The sequence below is a fragment of the Sus scrofa genome, chromosome 6, assembly GCF_054392235.1.
Source record: "Sus scrofa isolate SSC_HxYL_T2T_F1_AM1 chromosome 6, Sscrofa_HxYL_maternal_Yorkshire_Landrace_v2.0, whole genome shotgun sequence".
NCBI lineage: Eukaryota > Metazoa > Chordata > Mammalia > Artiodactyla > Suidae > Sus > Sus scrofa.
This window is the reverse complement of record NC_139388.1, coordinates 35,250,458-35,269,800: the sequence shown is the minus strand read 5'-3', so window position 1 is coordinate 35,269,800 and position 19,343 is coordinate 35,250,458. Positions and strand designations below refer to the sequence as shown.

General features: G+C 42.8%; 1 non-coding gene across 1 annotated transcript; it reads right to left on the bottom strand.

The window, feature by feature from the left end:
• Positions 1–8,014: 8,014 nt before the first annotated feature.
• LOC146402298 (small nucleolar RNA SNORD66) lies at positions 8,015–8,104 on the bottom strand. Its single transcript, XR_014808761.1, has one exon. It is a non-coding gene; the product is annotated as a small nucleolar RNA SNORD66 (small nucleolar RNA).
• Between the last annotated feature and the right edge of the window lie 11,239 nt (positions 8,105–19,343).

Below are 19,343 nucleotides of genomic sequence, written 5' to 3'. Positions count from 1 at the left end.
TGGGTGAGCCTCAGAGCGGGGCTGGGGAACTGGCTGTTGGCTCCTCAACACTTCATTTTTTTTTTTTTTTCTTTCTGGTGCCTATCCTTTTTCAGTGGGTTTGATCTCAAATCTGTTCAAATTGTACAAGCACGTGATCAGCAGACTTCCTACATCGCCTTCAAGCCCCTGCCATTTTGTTAAAGACATAACTTCACTCTTAGGAAAGAACATGCTTTTGCTCGCTATTCGTACTCCCTGGAGTCGTAACATGAAGTGCTCAGAATAGGGAGAAATAGCTATTATTTTCATCAAGTTGTCCACCTTCGAAAGGAAGCTCTCCTTTTGCATCAGATCCAAACCCACCCCTGTGGCCCTCGCTGTTTGCCGATAGATACCTGTCCCTGCCTTATATTGCGGGAGATGTGGGAATTTCCAACCCGCTTCAGGGCAACTGGGGATGCTTGGGCTCTTATCTGATGTTTTTCCAAGTCATCCTCCTGGGAGAGATGTGTTTTTTTAAACCTTGTGTAAATAAGGCAGAAGAGATGACCTAGGAATCTTGGGAGGTGGAGTGGCCATTGGCTGAAGGAGGTATGTGACATAACGGGGCCATGTAGCCTCATGGGATTAGATGAGGACAGTTCCCTGTGGGTGGGTGGTGAAACTACTGTCTCATTAAACTAACATTTCTTCCGTAAAATCTTGATGATTCTAAGCTGATGAATGGAGAGAATGCTATTGCCGTGTCTGAACTTTCTGGGCCAGTATTCTAATCATAGGAGAATGCAGTAGATTGCCAAAAAAAAGTGCAATTTCCTTTTTTGCCTATATTTATACTTCTTGCAATGTGACTTTGCTGCTCCTACAGCGAATAGGTAGAATTTACTTTTCTACTCCTTTGAGTCTGAGCAAGTGACTTGTGGTATCAACGGAATGTCCAAGTCCCTATCATAGGTCTTAAGAAGCATTACAGCTTCTGGTCTTGTTTTTTTGCTGTATTGAGGCTTAGATGAAGACACCACAGGTAACCTGATGTAGAATGAGACTACATGGCACATCAATGGGCCCCCCTGCTTGACACCTGCTGGACACGCCAGTTCCCACCCAGTATACCCATGGTTGCAGGTAGAGCAGGGCTTCAGGTGAAATAACCTGAAGAACCACTCAGCTGAGCCCAACCCAGAGGGCTGGCCCACAGAATCAAGCAAATAGAGCAGGGGTCATTTTAACTCACTAGGTTTTGGAATGGTTTATCATAGGTGTATGCAATAGGTAAATTGGGGTAAATATTCTCTGCCCTAATTTTAATTTGCCTTAATTGACAGGATAGGTTATGCTATATTGATAAATAATTCTAAAATTTCTGCAGCTTCAAACATTAAAATTAAGGTCCTGGGCATGCTCATTTGGGGTTAGCTGGGGTTTTGTTCCCTTTCTTCAGACTTTGGGGTGTCATCCCAAAGGAGAAAGGGTGCAGAAAATACCCTTGTCATCTCTGGGAGGTGCAGAAGTTCAAGTTCACATAGTTGCAATGGCACACACGTAACATACTCAGGTCTCTAGAAGCTCATTATTGTTCTCTTTCTAGATGACTGAGTAGCCTCAATCCATCCTTCTAAGAAACAAGCCAGTATTCAGTCCTTAATTGCTTATTTTCTATAATTAGAGGGAACATTTTTTTAGGTTGGTAGATCTATTGTTGATCATTGATGGATCAATCTAGCTCCTTACTTGCAGTGGATCAAATGAGGCAGCCATGGTTTGATAGAAAGGGCATTATATAGAGAGTCATTCATTTAATCATTCACGTATTTTTTTTTTTTCTTTTTAGGGCCGCACCTGCGGCACATGGAAGTTCCCAGGCTAGGGGTTGAATCAGAGCTGCAGCTGCCAGCCTACACCACAGCCACAGCAATGCCAGATCCGAGCTGAATCTAAGACATACAGTCCAGCTCACGGCAATGTTGGATCCTTAACCCACTGAGCGAGGCCAGGGATCGAACCCATGTTCTCGTGGATACTCGTCAAGTTCTTAACCCACTGAGCCACAACAGGAACTCCCCATGCTTGTACTTTTTGAGCACCTAGCACTTGCCAGACAGTGTTGTATTAGAAAGACATGGACCTTGCCATTCCTTCATGAAACTTACTATCCTATTGTGTCTGTACTTTTGTGTGTATAGGGAACTGTGTGTACACGCATGTGACTTTTCGGAAAGCAGGAAGCACTTTAATAGCCAATATGCATGTGCGTATGTGGTAAGTACATATTAGGATTATAGACTGTGGAGAAGAGCTATTGCAATAAATGGTTTCTGGCCCTAGATAACCAGCTGACTTGTAAACATGGGACCAAGTTACCATTCTCTCTCCCTTGGCCTGATTTCTCACCTGAAAGCAGAAGTGGCTGTTTAGCAGACAGCATTAGACACGTCTGAATTGTTTGCACTGAACATTATTTTAATAATCAGAAAAGAAGAAAATAAAGATGAAGGAGACAAAGACATGGAAGAAGGAAGTGGAGCAGCGGATAGTAGGATTCCCACTTGGATCTTCCATCCTCTGTGTGTTTTTGGTTTTGGTTTTGGTCTTTTCGTCTTTTCTAGGGCTGCACCTGCGGCATATGGAGGTTCCCAGGCTAGGGGTCGAATAGGAGCTGTAGACGCCGGCCTACACCAGAGCCATAGCAACGCCAGATCCAAGCTGCATCTGCAACCTACACCACAGCTCATGGCAACGCCGGATCCTTAACCCACTGAGCAAGGCCAGGGATCGAACCTGCAACCTCATGGTTCCTAGTCGGATTTGTTAACCACTGCGCCATGACGGGAACTCCATCCTCTGTGTGTTTGATGTTCTGATGAAATTCTCACCACTCAGTTGGATTTTTATGTGTCATTTGCTTTACTCTTTGGAGATCTAGGTAATGAAGACCTCTCTTTTCTAATGAGTTTAATTTTTATATGCAACAAGTGGCAAACCCCACATCTGTGGGGACAACTGAGCTCAAGAGCTGCAGGTACTCGTAGCTCAATATGTGAGCCACTGTTTAGGCACCGAACTCAGTTTGTCCTGGGATCCCCCTTTACCCCTTTCTTCTGCTTCCTCAGAACTGTTTTTATCTTGGCATGAGCCCCCTTGTGTTCAAATATCTTATTCTGACTTTTCTGGCTTTTGTGTTTCAGGCAAGTTGTTTGAACATCTTTTTTTGGTTTAAAATTCTTTAAAAATGCCATGTGATTTCACTGATCTTACCAGAAACCAATAAAAACACATTACTTTAAAAATAACTCCCATAAAACCTCTTACTTGTGAAAAGCTCTCATTCTAATAAAATTGGAGCGAACCAAAACCTTTTAAAACAGCTTGCAGGCACACATGAGGCTTGGCGTGTCCAGATTGTCCTACCTCTTGCTGTGATGAAGATACCAGATCTCTACACTGTCGGGAGGGATGGGGGGGTCCAAGATAAATTAACTCACCTACTTTAGAAAAAAAAATCCAATATGAGAATGGTAACATCCCACAGAAGGCAACTCATTCTGTATTTTGCCAACATAGCCATTGGGAACCTACAATCTTTTCCGTTGTGTGTGAGGTTGTGGTTGGGGTTTTTTTTTTTTTTTTTTTTTCCTCTTTCCTTTTAGTTTCCTAAATATAGAATTAATGGGTTTTAGGGAAAGTCAATGATTGCTCTTTCTGGAGAGTGGAAAGAAAATATCCTTTTCTCTGCAGGCTTCAAAATTCCCTTTAGGTTGGCATCATCAAGTGCCAGTTTCACTTCTCGATGATAAGACCCATGTCAACAGCTTGAAGTCTGTGATGACAAGAAGATGGACGATTGTGTCAATGACTCAGGGAAAAGAGTGACCCTCAAGAGTCAGGCCTTGGTTAACTGTGCCCAGTTGGTGGCCCCAAGCTCCTCAGTGAAGGATTTTAAGAGTCCAGAATCATGAGCTGCCAGAATTTAAGGTGTTGTTGATGTTTTTTAAAGGTGCCTAGATGATTAAGGTGCATGATCCACTTTGGGCACCAGAGGTGTATAAACAATAAACAACAACAAAGGATAATTCCATACAAATGTTCACTCAAGAGCCAAGAGAAGAACCAATTGGCTGATGGGTCAGCATTGCCTCTCCAAGGCATATTCCTGGGTTCATGTGGTCCTTGACATGCTCCTCCACCAAAGGGTCTCTGATGAAGTACATATGGGAAAAGCCCGAGTTGCATTGCCCTCTGCAAATTCCCAGGTTCTTTCAAGAGTGTGTAAATTGCACTAAAATGATCTCTACTCAAGAAGCATGTTTCACAAAGTTTAGCAGAGTGTATCTCAAACAAGCTTGACGACAGGACTCACCCCTTATTAACTAAGTAGTGACATCTCTAAAGACCTAAGGGACATATTTTCATAAATGCAGCTTTAGAAGATGCACTGAGTAATTCCTCCGAAATAGTCTGAACTCATTTGCTGGCAGAGTTTTTCAGGCACGAGTGGCTGCACAGCTCCTGGTCAGCGGTGGCTGTGCTGTGCCCGCCAGGGAGGACCAGGTGCTTTTCCTTTCCTTTCCTTTCCTCTTTCTTTCCACGCCCTGGCATCTGAAAGTTCCCAGGCTAGGGGTCGAATCAGAGCTATAGCGGTCGGTCTACACCACAGCCACAGCCACACAGGATCTGAGCCACGTCTGCAACCTACACCACTGCCCATGGCAACACCAGATCCTTAACCCACTGAGTGAGGCCAGGGATCGAACCTATGTCCTCATGGATATTAATCAGGTTGGTTACTACTGCGCCACCATGGGAACTCCAAGGTGATTTTTCGATGACTCCCAAAAGGCATCTTGAGAACAACTTTCATTTCCAGCAAAGCCCAACCATTTTCTTGTTTCAGGTGGGAGAACTAGAGGAGGGTTCTCTGTACTCCTTAATGAGACAGAGGTTACTTTTTATTTTATTTTATTTTTATGGCTGAAGATGTCAATCAAGTCATTTTCAAAATGTCACTCCACCTCCACAGAATTATCGCTATGCAGGAGGCCCACGCTGCTCTGCCGAGGCTCCAAGAATGTTCAAGAAGTTCCCCTCCACCTTTCCTGATCAGCAGACAGATGAGAACCCAAACACGTTGTTTTTAATGGAGCTGCATGTCACCTTCCTGTTGTCTGCTTACGGGGTAAAAGCGATGAGAGCAAATGGCTTGTAAGGGCTGATTACCTGTTGTGTGCCAGACACATTGCCTGCGTCGCTTCTAATCATCACGATGCCCTGAAAAACAGCCCCCATTGTATAGACGCAAACACCGAGGCTCAGCAAAGGTAGTCAGCTTGCTCCCCTAGGAAGTGAGAGCATGAGTTGGTTGCCTCTAAAATTGAGCTTTTTATTGAGAACTATGTCTAGATACTCATGTTGCAACAAAACAAAGGGTAGGGGGAAAAAATTGTAATGTATACATGTAAGGATAACTTGATCCCCTTGCTGTACAGTAGGAAAATAAAATAAAATAAAATAAAATAAAATAAAATAAAATAAAATAATAAAAATAATAATTAAAAAAAAAGAGAATCCAAAAAAAAAAATTGAGTTTTTTCTTTCAAAGAAGCCTCAGAAAGAGCATTTTTTTCCTGCCCTTTCCACGGAAGAGTCTCCCTTCCCATTTTGGTCCCCCCAATCCTTCTCTGCAAAGATTTTCTTTGATTATCTTGAACACAGAGACAATGCAATAATGCAAAGTCATTTTTCCCTCTTCGGGTTTTTGTTTCAGCTCCATTCAGGTGTTTTACTTACTAAAGAAGTACTAGATTTTAAGAGGACTGAAACAACGTGGGCCAAATAGCCCAAAGACCACACTCGTTGCATTCTACAAGGCCCTACATCCACAGCAATAAAATAGCAGTCAGCAAGAATCACAGATATATATCCATGTTGCCTGAGGTGAGGATGGGGTGTCTTTTTAGGAACTGGCTCTTTTGTTCTCTGCAAGCAAGTCCAGGCCAGGTCCATTTTCACAACTAGAAAGCCCAATAGTCTGTGTATTCCTCCAAAGCGGTGTCTATTCTTAGGTCCAAATCCTTGGCTTCCCCTTGGCCCTTGGTGGGAAGAGGGCAGAGTCAACAGTGGCCTTGAAGCATCTGGTCCCCCGCAGGCCACACTCAGAAAGAGCCATGATAGGAGGAGGTGAGGCTCCAGGTAGTGGTTAAAGAGCCTTTGGTTCTTTGTGCCAAGGGCAGGGGGTCAATCAGGTTCATCCTCAGGGAAGACGAAGCCGATTTCAAGGTCAAGAATATCATTCACAGAATATGCACGATGTCAAGGTTTATTCACAGGACTTCACAGAAAGTCCTGCTCAGGCTTCCAGGGAATCCTGTCCTCTGCTGGCAATGAGGGCTTTGGGCCTCATTGGGCTTCTTTGTTGACACATGTCATTTTTGCCACCCAGGAGCTAGCAACGACAGCTGGATCCCTTGGGCTTGTAAATTCTGCCAATCTCCGGAATCCCAACACATCTTCCTTGTTTTCTCAACTCTCTTGCTAATACAGATGGTGAGGGACTTAAAAAAAACACAAAGCATCAAATACATTTCATGTTGTCAACAAACAGCTTTTCAAATGACTGTATTATTTATTCATTAGTATTACATTTCCAGGGCAATGCCTTGTGTTACTTGGAGAAATAAATGAAAGAAAAGCCATATTGCATTAAAACCTTGATTTAAAGCCCTCAGGGAGTCCAGCTCCATCCTAAAGCTCGGTCCTGTGCTGGCCCAGTGTGGATCTGTCTCCTTATCACTCTCTGTCCTTGTCACTCGGATGGACCAACTGAGTCATTTGGAGGGCTCAACAAATAGCTTGATCCAGTTTGCAAATGTTTTCGGTTGGGCGAAAACTTAAAACACATTTTCCCCAAGCACTTTTTCCTCTTAATTTTTAAACTCGTATATTTTAAGGAAAATTTAGCCCATGTGTTTCTCATTATTCCTGATTCATTTGCACTTAACTCATCAAAACGGTGCTTTGCAAAAGCTGTTTGCTTTCCAAGAAGACTCCTGAGGTCTTTTTTTGTACATTCAGCCTCCCCCCACCCCACCTCTTTTCTTTCCCTTCTTTTTTTTTTTTTTCTTTTCTTCAAAGGGGCACACTTTTCTTAGACCGGAAATTTTGCCCCCAGCAGTAGATATGTTGGCCTATTGTAGAAAAAGCTGACTTGGGTGTGGAGTTAAGCTTCCAATAGAAGTACTTGCCTCCAGGAGAAAGGTGCGATTCTCTAGCGTGGAAGCATCATTTTCTATATTCTTGATTGGGTAAATAAATGTTAGCCACAAGAAGAGAGGGATTTAGGATGCAAGCTCTGGAGTTAGCCATTTTGGGGGTTTCATCCCATATTAACCTCTTTGCATTTTGTTTTTCTCACCTTTAAAATGGGGGTGGCAATAGTACCTACTGCATGCACAGAGTTATAGTGAGGATTAATTGATACACTACACCCAAGGCAGAGCAGTATGTGACAAGGACACCCAGAGTCACACATCTTTTTTCAATGTGATGATCAAGAGCTCTCAGGTTGCCCCAGAGATAAATCCTGAGATCAGGATTTGAACACAAGTACTTTGTTTGAGAGGTTACTTTCCAGTACAAAAGTGGGGAAGTCAGCTAGTCAGTCTTCTCCAGAGAAACAGAACCAGTAGGATATTTATACCAAGAAAGACGTATTTTAAGGAATTGGCTTACATGATTGTGGAGGATTGACAAGTCCAAAAGCCGATGAAGGAGGATGGCAGGCTGGAGACTCAGGAAAAGGGTTGAAGCTCATCTGCTGGGGAACCAGGAAGAGCTGATATGGCTTCTAAAGCTCAAAGAGCCAATGCTGCAGTTGCAGGCTGAACACCGTCCTCTGGAGAATTCCCTCTTGCCCAGAGAGAGTCAGACTCTTGTTCTATTCAGGCCTTCAACTGATTGGATGGGGCCCACCATGTTGCAGAAGGTCATCTGCTTTACTCAGAGTCCACCAGACACACCCCTCCTCCCTAACTCATCATTCCCAGCAGCAGCCAAAATAACAATCATAAGTTCGGCCACATATCTGTGGCCCTGCCAAGCTGACACATACAATGAATCATCACAGGAAGTAAGGGAAAGAAGGGGGGCCACCAAAAGACGTGATATGAAGCAAGCTGCCTGTGAGGGCAACTGGAGCTCCATCCCAATGAAGATCTGAGAAGTTCTGATCGTACCCCAGAGTAATCCCTCGCAGAGGCATTGGCTGGGGGGCTGCTCCCACGTTGTGTTGGCCCTGTACTTGTGGCCCACGACACACACAGGCAGAGTGGTTGTGGCAGCTGAGAAAGCCCTCAGGGAAAGAAGGCAGGTGTGCAAGGAAATGATGTGAGATCAGAACACAGGGCAAGATGCAAGCAACATCCTCCGTAGGGTGCCTTCATTGTGAAAGATGGTTCTAACTGATACAATCAGGGCTTCCTTCTTGTCTCCCGTTTGTGCTTCTCATAATCTCAAAGTAAGGTAGAAAATAAGCTCAATTTTAGCAGAAATTGGCCCTTAAAAAGACTCTATGTATCCCCGTAGAAACTAAAATTATCTCAGAGAGAGAACAGACACAGATCTTACTTTAGGCAGTTGGTGTTAGCTAGAAGCGTACATTAAAATATGGCACAAACGAACCTGTCTATAGAACAGAAACAGACTCACAGACATGGAGAACAGACTTTTGGTTGCTAAGGGGGAGGTGGAGGGAGCAGGGTGGACTGGGGAATTTGGGGTTAGCAGATGCGAACTATTACATTTAGGACGGATAAGCAATGAGGTCCTGCTGTACAGCGCAGGGAATTATATCCAGTCTCTTGGGATAGAACATGATGGAAGATAATATGAGAAAAAGAACATATATTTATGTGAGGCTGCGTCACTTTGCTGTACAGCAGAAATTAATAGAATATTGTAAATCCACTATAATAAAACAATTGTAAAAGATGCAGGGTTTGAGTCCAATGACCCAAAATTCAAATCCCGTCTCTTCCATGACCCTAGGGAGGTCACTTCATTCCCTGGGGCTTCCATCTTCTTTCCGGTGAGAAGGTCACACTGTTGCCCACTCTGCTTCTCTCGAGGGGTCAAAGGAGGTCACAAGTGGGTGAGTATGTGGTCCGTGGCCCTTTCTTTGCTCTTTGCCCTTTGCATTTTGACATGCCTCCAGCATCTCTCTCACCCCCTTGTAGATCTTAGAATTTTCCAAATAGCCTCCGAGCATTGCTTTTTGGATGAACCACCATTCAACGTGACAGTCTGACACATGACATGGTGATCCTGAGAAAGAGGACATCCACACCCCAGAATTCCTTGATGCATCTATCAAGGATTCGAGCCCTTAAACTATTGACGTGGAAGGTTCATTCTTTCCAATATTTTATTATGTACTACATGCTTGGAAGTTGAACAGATTTGACAATACATACCTCTATATTCACTACCTGGATTTTAACATCTTATCCCACTTGCTTTGTTACATATCTATCCTTCCGCATTCATTGAGGAATGACATTTTGATTTCGGGGCTGGGAAGCTGCCTCTCAAATATGATGATTCTATCTCTTCAGTTTTCTGAGGAACTCCAGGTCCATGTATTCTATGCTCTGGACTCCATAGACCATTGACATATGTCAGGAATTCTAGCAGGTCGTATCCTTACTTAGGCGCATCCTCAGCATGTCCATGAACTTCTACCTTGAGGTTCTGATAAGCCAGTTGAGAAGAGAGACCCTGCTCCCTGCCAACGTGAAAGCACTCTGTTGGCTATATCCCGTCAAAGCCCCAAGAAACATTTAAAAGGAAAAACCATGCATAGGAACAGAAACATCCTGACTCTTGGTGTGTGTGTCTATGTCCTTGAGGGATGTATGTGCGTCTGCACGTGTATAAATCTGTGTGTGCCCCAGAAGAAGAACGGGGTCTGTATACATCTATGTGTTTTGCTGTTTTTCAAGCACACGTCATCTGCCTTTCCAGCCACCCGCCTCCCAGGTGTTGACATGTCGAGTCTGGCTTCAGAAATGAGAAGACCAACGTGATACAAGCAAATTTCGCTCAACAAGGCAGAGTCAGATTATTGCCAAGTCAGAAGTGACCCCCCCCCTCCACTTACCCAAAGATCCACGCAGCACACTACCCGTTGCTGCAGGGCGGCCGAGGGAGCTAGTTTAGCTCGACAAGCGTTTCTGGCGTTGGTATTGTTTCAATTACTAGAGCATTCACATCTCAGCTGACACATGCAATGAAGCTTGCTCCCTGCCTGGTACATAATTTAAGGTGAAAAGAAGTGAGGGTGTGTTTCATCATGGTCTATCATATCTTTGTCTTTTGTTCTGGGGAGGTATTTGCATACCTAAAGGGAAATGGCCTCTTTAATTTCTTTCCCTTCTCCTAATCAGCTGAGGCCTATTAAGAAGCGCTCTGTATCCTGTAATCAGACAATTTATACAGCATGCACCCTTAGGCAACAGCTATTATAAACAAGCTGGAGAAATCCTTTACAATAAATGATTAGCATGGGAAGACACCATTCATAATTAATTTTTTTTCCCCGTTTTTGTTGGCAGATGGTCTGAGGCATCCAAGCATGGCCTATTGCCCGCATCTTTATTCTGAATAGAGCAGGGCAGCCTTGGGAAAATGCTGGCTGCTCAGCTAGCTCACTTTAAAAAGGAATCCTCTCCCCCTCCCCCTATCAATGTTCAAGGCTTATAGAAATCTTTAGGGAAGGGTGTCTAATGGATCACGTGACTGTACCTACCGCTGCCGCCGCATTACCCTAATGGTGGACTGGTGGCATTAGGGGCCCTGTTCTCCATCCCTGCCACTTTCCATGTAACTTCGTGCTGCTCTCTCATTCTGAGTCTGGGCTCTGCCGTGGGACTTGCTTTGGTCAATAGCATGTTAGCAAATGCAATGCACCCAGAGGCAGAAATACTATTGGTGCAATTGGTCTTGATGCCTCTTATTCACTAATGTGGCCAAATGAATGGGCCCAGACCGGCCTGATAGATGATGAGAGATACCATGAAACAGAGCTGAGTCACTCCGCTCATGTCATATGAGACCTCTCAAGATGGGTCGACAGCCAGTCACCCCCAGACCTGTGAGGGAGCCCAGCCAAGATCAGAGGAGCCCAATCCGGGTCAATTGAACTCTGCAGCCGGGGTGGCTCAATAAGTTTATCACTGTGTGTCACAGAGGTTTTATGGTTTTTCATTACATAGCATTGTTGGGCAGTAGATAATTGATACCACACCCAATTGATAAATAATCTCTTTGGGTATGGAAAAACAGGACTCGGACACCCGTAAGTCTAAGTCTTCATGTATTGGGGAGAATCCTGCTGCTCACGAGAGACACCAGTATCGCCTGATTGGAGAGCTGAAGTGGGTTTAGACAAGCTATGTATCCGCACTTGCTTCAAGGACTCCGTGGAAGAGGCAGCTAAAATGTCAATCACGGATAGACTTAAAAAGGGACTAGGATTTTCCCAGTCTACCCAACTCCTATTATTCTTCAGCAGACTCTCCTAAGCTTCTCATGCCCAGCTGCTCACTTTATCTTTTACTTTTTAAGGCCATTGTTTTCAAGCTTTACTGAAGTCTGATTGACAAATACGGTTGTGAGATATCCCATGTGATGATTTGCGACACCCATACATTGTGAAAGAATTCCCCTCACTGAGGTAATGAACACATCCGCCCCTCATATACTCACCTTTTGTTTTATGGTGAAATATGTAAGTTCTACTCTCTTAGTAAATTTCACGTATACATGATCGCGCTGCCAACGGCAGTCACCAGGTCATACGTTAGATCTCCAGACCGTGTTGATCTTACAACTGAAAGTTTATGCCCTTTTACAAACCAGTATTTCCCTCATCCCCTGCCCTTCCACACACACACCAACTCCTTGCAACCACCTTTCTCGTCTCTGTTTCTATGAGTGCATTTTTTTTTTTTAAAGATTATACGTATAAGTGACACCATCCAGTATCTGTCTTTGTCTGGCTTCAATGGCTCCAGGTTCATCCCCGTTGTCCAAAATGACAGGATTTCCTTCTTTTTTTAATGCTGAATAATATTTCATTATATAAATCATATTTTCTTGATCTGTTCAGCCATCTATGGACACTAGGTTTTGTTTCTGTACCTTGGCTATTGTGAATAATGCGGCAATGAACGTGAGAGTACACATATCTCGTCAAGATAACGGTTCTGTTTCCTCTGGACATACATGAGAAGTGGAACTGGGATTGCTGAACCATATGGTGGTCTATTTTAAATTTATCGAGGAATTTTGGACTCTTTTCTACAGTGGCTATGCCAGATTACAATCTCATCAGCTGTACACAGGGGTATTCTTTTTGCCACGATCCTTGCTGGCATTTGTTATCTCTTTTATTTTTGATAATAGACATCCCAACAGATGTGAGGTGACACCCCATTGTGGTTTTGATTTTCATTTCCCTGATGATTAGTGATGTGGAGCATCTTTTCATGTACCTGACCCTGTGTATGTCTTCTTTGAAGAGAGAGCTATTCAGACACTTTGTCTATGTTTAATTGGGTTATTTGGATGTTTTGCTATTGAGTTGTATAAATTCCTTGTATATTTTGTATATTAACCTCATATCAGATATGCGGTTTGAAAATACTCCCTCCCATTCCATAGAGTATTCCGCAGAGAGAAAATACTCTCTCCTTTTCATTTGGGTGATAACTTCCTTTTCTACACAGAATCTTCTTGGTTTGATGCAGTTCTACTTGTTTATTTTCCTTGTGCTGCTTTTGCTTCTGGTGTCAAATCCAAAAAAAAAAAAAAAAAATCATTGTCAGGTCTTTCATGCAAGTCTCATCCATTTTGTGATTGTTGTGTATGGTGTGAGCTGGGGGTCCAGTTTCATTCTTTTTGTGTGATCGAAGAGACGGTCCTTTCCCCATCGCATGTTCTTGGCTTCGTTGTTGTAAATTAACAAGCCATATATGATGGGTTTATTTCTGGACTCTATTTTGTGCCATTGATCTATGTGTTCGTTTTTATATCAGTATCATACAGTTTTGGCACTGTAGCTTTTAATATAGCTTGAACTCAGGAAGTGTGTGGCTCCCAGCTTTTTCTCGAGATTTCTTTGGCTCTGCAGGGTCTTTTGTGGTTTGAGTTTAGGGTTTTAGGGTTGTTTTTTCTACTTCTGTGAAAAATGTCATTTAAATTTTGATCAGTATTGCATTGACTCTGTAGATGTTTTTGATTAGTATGGACATTTTAACTATAATAATTCTTCCAGTCCATGAATGTGGGATATCTTTCCATTTATTTGTGTCTTTTTTGATTTCTTCATCAGTTGTCTTATAGTTTTCAGTGACTAGGTCTTTCATCTTCATGATTAAATTTATTTCTAAGTATTTCATTCTTTTCGATGCAATTATAAATTGAATTTTTAAAACTTTCTTTTCTGATCATTCATTATTGGTGGATAGAAATGTTACAGGTTTTTGCATATTGACTTTGTATGCTGCGACTTTTCATTGATTACTTATAACTGTTTTTTTTTTTTTTTAAGGCTTTGGCCTTCTGTGCCATAAGGGAACTGCCACTTGCTTTGCATTTTGCATTTTAGCCAAAGACTTGCTCCAAAAGATGCATAACTGATGGGAAGGAATGGTTGCTAGTGTTAGCCAGAAAGGGATATTTGAACATAGACTTAATTTATAAGTTGTTTTGCATTACTTTAGAGTATTTTGAGATTTTTAGATTTATGAAGTTTCCTATGGATGTTTCTAACTGCATTGCACTTAATAAATTCTTGAATAACAAGAACCCTAATAGAAAGCTAATTAGATTAGACTATGAAGGAGGCAAAGTACTAGCCCGAAGTCAGGACATCTGGCTTCCAGTCCCTACCGAGTCACCAGTCCTGTGGTCATGTCCAGTTTCCTCACTTTTCTTGTCTATAATAACAAGCCTATAGATACCCCACCTACTTCTCAGGTTCTTTTGAGCCTCAGAATGAGCCCATTATGTAACAGAAGCTCTGTCAACCATAGTTTCTTTGCTGTGGAAGGTGACTGGAGAACCACGAGTGCAGTGTGAGTGTCTTACAGGGAAAGCAAGACTCTTTGGAACCTGTCACTTTTGGAAATAGCCTTGCTCAGTTCCCCTTGTGCCTGACTGTGGAGCTTTACCGACGTGCTTTCTAAGACCCCTTCTAAGACTCTTTACCCGCCTTCCTATGTGGGAAGGAAGGAATGTCTCTTCCCTACTCTATCTTTTCATCAACTCCTCTGAGACGCACTGACTCTTGGCAGCAACCTGAACTTCTTTCCCTTGGCAGGTAGGTGGTTTGCTGTATTGGGAAAACTCCAGTTTGGGCTCCTTCTGGCACTTCTAGAAGTAACAGATGGGTCTTCTAAGACCCCAAACAAACTTCTAAGGCAACGTCCCAGGACACTCCTATTCGGCACATCCAACTCTTATTCTAAACCCCCCGGATTGTTATGTCCCTAAGTTGCTGTCTCTCTGATCATCTCTGTCAGTGTGGTGGCAGGAAAAACACCCTTTTCTCACTCTCCTCCCTCTAGGACAGTTATGATCCTTTGGGGAAACTTTGTTTACAGAGGACAACAGATGTGGCCCCTTGAAGACCTTAAATATACAAGCTTTGTATAGCTTATCTCACCTTATTCATATAATAATCCAACCATATAAGTAGTGTCTGGTTGGTTTACGTTTAATTGTAAGTGACACAAAATCTGACTCATAGGCCTTTCCCAGGTTCTGGAAGTGGAGGTCAGTTTCCCTCAAATTATATGCCAAAAAGTCAGGTAGGATGATGACCTAAAATGTATTCATGGCATTCTTACCAAGAAAGCGGGGCAGAGGATGCTGACCCCAAACAATAAATATTCTCTATATAAGTCAAAAATGCTGGTTCTCTTTTTCAAAGGAGGAAGCTGAGACTTAAGTGATGCTTATCATGTCACACAGGGAGGTTCTAGATCTGGCACTAGAACCCAACACTTATGGATTGGCAAAGTCAGTGTTCTTTTTCTTACACTATCACACTGACCTTCCAAGGGTCCAACCAGCCTGGTGACAGCCACACTCATGGGTCACATGATTGCCTTCCTACAACATCCTTTACCAAGCGATGTGCAAATAACATTGGGCTATCACTGCTGAATGATGGAATTCCTCTGCCTGCATTTCCCTGACATTGAATTCAGAGCAGCTTCCTCTCGTCTTTTCTATTTTTCTGCCAGTTCTATGCTCAGGGTAGATTAAGATATATGTATCTTTCAGGAGGAGATCTTATTTTGGCAAATCCAAGGAACTGGCATGTGCTGGGCTTTCACTGGGACTGGGCTCCATGAATGATCTAAATGTTGGTTTCTGGGAAGAACAAGCTGGTTACTAGGAAATTTACACATTTTTAAAAAATGTTGGCATTGGATTTATTTTGCTGGCTGGGTTCTAAAATCTCTCTCCTATTAGCTATTTTTTTTTAAATCAAAGCATAGTTGATGTACAATATTATATTCATTTTAGATGTACAGCATAGCCTTTTTGTATTTTTATACATTATACGCTATTAAAAGTTATAATAAGATAATGTCTAGACTTCCTTGCACTGTGGTTGATTATCTATTTTATACATATTAGTTTGTATCTCTTAGCCCCGTGCCCCTAACTTGCACATGCCCCCTTTCCTCTCTCCTCTGGTAACCACTCCATAGTTTTCTATATCTGTAAGTCTGTTTCTACTTTGCTACATACATTCATTTGTATTATTTTTTAGATTCCACATATAAGTGATACCATATAGGATTTGTTATTCTTTGGCTGACTTATTTCACTAAGCATAACATTCTCTAGGTCCATCCATGTTGCTGAAAATGGCAGCATTTCATTCTTTTTCATGGCCAAGTAATATCCCAATGTATTTATATACCACACCTTAAGCTATTCTTGACCATGCAGTGAGTGTTATTGGTGGGGATATGAAATCTGCTTCACTTATAAAACCACTGATTATTTCTTGCTCCAACAGATATTGCTTACCAATTTGGACACTGTCTCAGCTCAGATTTGGGCTAAGATTTCTCAAGATGATTCTCTAGGAAACAATTACCAACTGATTAGAGCTGACATGATGATGAAACTTACTTAACCTCTTTTGCTCTTAAGGTCTGTGCTTCACAGTTAATTTTTGATATATTCTCTCCCCTTTGAATTTTAGTAGTATTTGATAATGTAACACTTGATTATACTGTTACATTATTCTCTTTTTTGATTCATATGATTTAATCATAGTTTCTCCCAAACAATGAGCCCAAGGTGCTCCGACTGTGTTTTATTTTTTTTTAATTTTTAAACTTTTTTGTCTTTTCAGGGCCGCACCTGTGGCATATGGAGGTTCCCAGGCTACGGGTCAAATCAGAGTTACAGCTGCCGGCCTACACCACAGCCACAGCCACAGCCACACAGGATCCAAGCTGCGTCTGCGACCTACACCACAGTTCAGGGCAATGCCAGATCCTCAACCCACTGAGCTAGGTCAGGGATCGAACCCACAACTTCATGTTTCCTAGTCAGATTCGTTTCCACTGCACCACAACGGGAACTCCTTTGTTTCTTCTTTCTTTTTTTTCCGGACTGTGTTTTATACCACTTTGCAACCTTCTCAATGTCAAGATGGGTACAGACTAGGTTCTCAATAAATACTTGGTTGATTAATTACCTAAGGAATTAGGATTAATCACCTAAGGGATTCTTTGGTTGATTAACCTGAGGAATCCAATATAATGGAAGGTTTGCTTACAAGGAACTCACAAAGGGAAGCTGAGACTGTGGGTAGTTTAATTCATCCTGCTCAGGGTTTGTGAAAACCTTGCCAATGAAGTAGAAAAATCTTCTTTTGAACTCACAGTGTCATGTTTGATGGACCTTTGACTTTACATGAAATTCCTGATGCGTGAGTACAATGACATTTTCACCTTTTTACTCACTCATCCAAGTTGCCATAAATGTTTCCTTAGGCTTTGATTTTTTTTTTTTTTTTAAGTTTGTTGGCACTGATTTCCTAGCGATGGCGCATCTTGGACTGGCTGTGTTGTTCAGATGTGGTCTCTTAATCCCAATCCATTTGATAGCCTGCTGTTTGTGAAGCACCTCACCTGCCCTGCTCCATCCAGATTTTCTCAAGAGGCCCACTCTCACGTAGAGAGCTGGTGGTACCTAAGAATTCGCATCCCCTGTGGGCCAGCCCTCAGCCAATGACTGAACAGCCTGTGAAAGCTGAGATCCTCTGACTCCTGGAGGGACTCACTCACTCTCCAGCATCTCTCTGCAGGATTAGAACGAACCTGAGACTTTATCTGAAGTTGTACCCCTGTGTATGTTCTTTCTCGTTCCTGTCCTGTTTCGCCCACATCCTCAACAGTTTATACTGGGAGCAATTCCTTAATCAATGACCTATAAACTTCATGCCAGGGTCTGCCTCTGGGATCCCCAACCGAACAAAAGTGGTGCCTCTTGAAGTGTGACCTATAGGCGACGAGGCATCTTAAAATAGCAGATTCCAAGTCCCTAACCTAGATATTCTAAAACAGAATTTTTGAGGACAAGCCAGAAAAGCTGCTTTTATTACAAAGTCCCCAAGTGAGCTTACACTTTTTTTGTCTTAACGATAAAATATTGATTAATGGATATTAAACAAAACTAAGAATGTGTTTATTATAGAGTCGATTATTTTAAGCAACTATACAGATGCCAAATGTTTGGGGATGGGATTAAAGCCCCAACCAGTCTGATCCCGGGGTCTGGTAAATGATCAAAGGATCTGATTCCAGAATCAACACTGATGGCATTTTCATTTTGTTTGTTGTCTGTGAGTGAGGTTATTGTTTTTTTCTTTTTACAGCTGCACTTGTGGCATATGGAAGCTCCCAGGCCAGGGGTCAAATTGGAGCTGCCACTGAAGCCTGTGCTACAGCCGCAGGCAACAGTGGATCCAAGCCATATCCGAGACCCACTCCATAGCAGCTTGCAGCAACTTGGGATCCCTGACCCACTGAGCGAAGCCAGGGATAGAAATCACACTCTCACAGAGACTCTGTTGGGTCCTTAACCATTTGTCTACAGTGGAAACCCCATATGCATGCATCTTAGAAACGTTATTTTTCCCTTTCCAGTAGTGATGTTTTCTTCCCCAGAAAGTCCACCTTCGAAGCCACCAAGTTTGATGGTTTTCTATTTTATTTAAGAAAATATTTTCGGCAATGAAACCCTTGAACAAGAAGAGTAGGCAGAAGCTCAATTAGCAAAACAGAGTTGGATCGTCTGACTCAGGTGAGCAACCTGGGACCCCCACCTGCTCCAGTTCCTTCACACAGCCTCAGGGCTGCAGGAGGCACAGCTGGAAAACAACTGGCCAAGTCCCAGATTGCACTTTCCATGTGGAGAAACCAAAGGACTTGCCCAAGACCAGGTCACCTGTGTTGAGCGGTGCCTGGTGGTAAATGCAGTTCTCCACAATCTTGGATCAGAGCTGCTTACACTAAGCCCTATTGGTTATTGAAAGGAGATTAATTATCCTGTTATCTCAGGGACCTCCTCGAATACTGTGTGAAGGGAAGAGAAGAAGATAGATGGGCTTTCTTTTTTTTTTTTTCCACTAGGTCACTTGCTTGGTACTCCCATGGACTCAACCTTTGGGGACCAGAAAGTGGTTTCAGCTTGTTTGATGCATTTGCAAGAGTATTAAACTACTCTACAAGGGTCTGCATGAAATATTTTTCCCTCTTCTAGCATGAACTGGATGAAAATGATTAACTGGGGAGTGTCCACAGTGACTCAGCGGAAATGAAACAGATGAGCATCCATGAGGACACAGGTTCAATCCCTGGCCTTGCTCAGGGGGTTAAGGATCCAGCATTGTCGTGAGCTGTGGTGTAGGTCACAGACGTGGCTTGGATCCGAGTTGCTGTGGCAGTGGCGTAGGCCCACAGCTGCAGCTCTGATTCATCTCCTAGCCTGGGAACCTCCAAATGCTGCCCATGTGGCCCTAAAAAGAAAAAAAAAAAATTGTTAACTGGAACTAGGACCTAGCAAAGAGTCAAACCCAACAGCAGGAACCACGAGGACTGACTTCATCACTTATTTGTCAAAGCGGCTGATCTCAGAGTCCATTGTTTCCTGTCGGTTAGCTGTTTCTCCTAATGCCTAGAGGGATGTGTCTCCATCCATTCTTCTCATTCTTTCCCGACTTTTGACTACAGAGAAGAGTCACACTGGGTCAGTCCTGAAGAGAGCAGCCCTGC